At 45.5% G+C, this 3,101-nt stretch overlaps 1 non-coding gene across 1 annotated transcript; it reads right to left on the reverse strand.

The window, feature by feature from the left end:
- Positions 1-1,882: 1,882 nt before the first annotated feature.
- TRNAG-UCC (transfer RNA glycine (anticodon UCC)) lies at positions 1,883-1,955 on the reverse strand. The gene has a single exon. It is a non-coding gene; the product is annotated as a tRNA-Gly (tRNA).
- Positions 1,956-3,101: the final 1,146 nt, after the last annotated feature.

The following is a 3,101-nucleotide window of genomic DNA, read 5'->3' on the forward strand; positions in this document are numbered from 1 at the left end:
GGTTGGGAAGATCCTCTGGAGAAGGAAATGGCAACCCACTCCAGTACTCTTGCCTGGAAAATCCCATCGACAGAGGAGCATGGTAGGCTACAGTCCATGGGGTTGCAAAGACTCGGACACAACTGATTGACTTCATTTCACTCACACTTTTATCCATACACACCAAGGCTTCCATGGTGGTTCAGACGGTAAAGAATCTACCTGTAATGCAAGAGACCCAGGTTTGATCCCTGGGTCTTGAAGATTTCCTGGAGAAGGAATGACTACCCACTCAAGTATTCTTGCCTGGAGAATCCCAGGGACAGAGGATCCTGATGGGCTACAGTCCACGGGGTCACAAAGAGTCGGACACGACTGAGGGACTAACACTTCGGTTTGAACTTTGGTCTGTTCACATTTATAGTCAGTTAATATTCTAAGCACTTTCACAGGTTTCTTCTTCCTTAATCCTTACAAAAATCTTATGCAACACTTATACCCTCTGTGTAGGTGAGAAGATGGAATCACAGAACCAGTATGACTTGCTCAGGGCAAATGCAACCATGCTTGTAGTTCCCTGTTGGTGGAGCTGAGTGGAAACCCCCAATGATGCCCATTGGCTCCTCTTTCCAAAATGGCCAGTGCAGCTCTTGAAATGAAAGACCCCCTGAATGCATGGCAAGATCACTAGCACGTGTGAACTTCATGGAGTTTCTTTGCAACCCAATACATTTCTGCTCACTTAGCTTTGGTATTTTTGTGGTTTCCTTAAATCTTTCTTTTAATTACATGTTTATGTTGCTTTTTCCTCCTCTCTGACTGTGACCCTTTTTGTAATAACTCTGAGCAAGTAGTCGTGTCCAGCTGCTCCGGTGATCAGTCTGTCCTTGATGCTTCAGCATCATCCCTGTAGCTGGTCCCCAAGAGCCAAGTTCCCAGAGACAGGGTGTTGAGGTCAAAGGGGCAAATGGCTTTGCACCCCCTGCTCCTGGAAGCACTCACTTCCCCCTTCATCATTTTTGAAGCTAGGACAGGAGCCATTTATGTAAAATTAGAAAACTCAGTCCAGCTTGATCTCATAGCTCAGGTGGTAAAGAATCCGCCTGCAGTGCAGGAGACCCAGGTTTGATTTCTGGGTCAGGAAGATCTGCTGGAGGAGGAATAGGCTATGCATTCCAGTATTCTTGGGCTTCCCTTTTGGCTTAGCTGGTAAAGAATCCGCCTGCAAAGTGGGAGACCTGTGTTCGATCCCTGAGTTGGAAAGACCGCCTGGAAAAGGGAACGGCTACCCACTCCAGTTTTCTGGCCTGGAGAATTCCATGGACTGTATAGTCCATGGGATGGCAAAGAGTTGGACATGACTGAAAACTTTCACTTTCACTGATTTTAGTACCGCATGCAGCCGTGTCCTGTATGGCACTCTGAGATGAACTGAGCCTTGTCTAGGGTGGAGACCAGTAATTTCCCTAGGTAAATAAGAACCTTTTCTGAGGTTGGTGGTAAGCTTACAGATATTCATTCATTTTAGTTTTCTTTTTTTTAGAATTCATGTCTATTTATTAGTATTATTATGGCTTCCAAAGTGCAGCTAGTGGCAAAGAAACTGCCCGCCAATGTTGAAAACCCAGGAAACCCTGGGTCCTGAAGATCCCCTGGGAGAAGGCATGGAAACCCACCCTAGTTTTCTTACCTGGAGAATCCCATGGACAGAGGATCCTGGCGGGCTACAGTCCATAGGGTCACACAGAGTTGGACATGACTGAAACGACTTAGCACTCACAAATTATTATTATTATTTTAGGCTGTCTCACGTGGCATACGGGTGGACATGACTGAAACGACTTAGCACTCACAAATTATTATTATTATTTTAGGCTGTCTCACGTGGCATACGGGATCTTAGTTCCCTGACCAGGGATCAAACCTGGGCCCCCTGCAGTGGAAGCGTAGAGTCTTAACCACTGGACCACCAGGGAAGTCCCTATTGATTCATTCTGGATTCAAATTTGGATAGTTAGTTATTGCCAAAGTATTACATGACCTAAACAAGGGTTATTTGTAAAATGTAAGTGAATTTATGTGAATTTTATTTTCATATCAGCAAGCATTTATCATAGGCCTGTGGTGTGCTCAGGAATAGGACAGATCTTTTCAGGATTAAGAGCATCAGAACACACACACTCACCCACGTGCGTGCACACACACAATGCCTTACAATGAACCTAGGGAGATTTGCCTCTAGCTTGGAGACCTTACAAAGAAAATAATTGGAAAATATTTGCAGTGTTTTCCAATTAAGAACCCAATGGAATGTGTAGGCTGCTTTAATGCTGAATGCTGTGTAGTCAGGCAAAAGTGCTGCTTTTTGTGAATAATTGGGGCCACTTCATCTTGCTGTGTGAGGGAGACAAAATTTTCACTTTATTGGGGTGCAGGTGAGATGGAAATGTGGAGGACTGCTTTTCTAGAATGGAAGTGGTAATATCGTGGGAAGAGCATTGGGCTTGGAGGCCAAAGATTGCAGTCCAATTTTCGTTCTGATATTTGCTCACAGTGGGATTTTTAAACAAGTTAATTAACCTCTCTGAACCCAATTTGCTGATCTGTAAGATGCAGTTAACAACGTCTCCTTTAAGGAGTGCTGAGTGGAGAAGATATGCAGTGATAGAAGGGAGCATGTCCTGTAAACACCGGGGCACTGAGTTCATTGGGATGCTGTGATGCTAAGAGTGCTCTCAACGTGACTAACGAGAATGTCCACACGTGGGGGTGATGTCAGGCAAGGAAAGAGGAGATCCGTTCCGTGTCCCCATTTCTGCCCCCAATGAGCGGACAGGCCTGGACTGGGGGATGGAGAGTCAGTGTGCCTGAAGCATTGTTGGTGCAGCCCCAGGGAAAACTGGTCCCGTAGGTGGAGAAGTATGGAGTTTAGTTGTATTTCTATATTCACAATGTTGTACAGCCATCACCATTTCTGGCTCCAGAATTTTCTATCACTGCATTTGTTAAGGGACTTTCCTGGTGGCTCAGACGGTAAAGCATCTGCCTACAATATGGGAGACTCGAGTTCATTCCCTGGGTTGGGAAGATCTCCTGGAGGAGGAAATGGCAACCCACTCTAG

Source organism: Budorcas taxicolor, chromosome 11 (genome assembly GCF_023091745.1).
Source record: "Budorcas taxicolor isolate Tak-1 chromosome 11, Takin1.1, whole genome shotgun sequence".
Classification (NCBI taxonomy): domain Eukaryota; kingdom Metazoa; phylum Chordata; class Mammalia; order Artiodactyla; family Bovidae; genus Budorcas; species Budorcas taxicolor.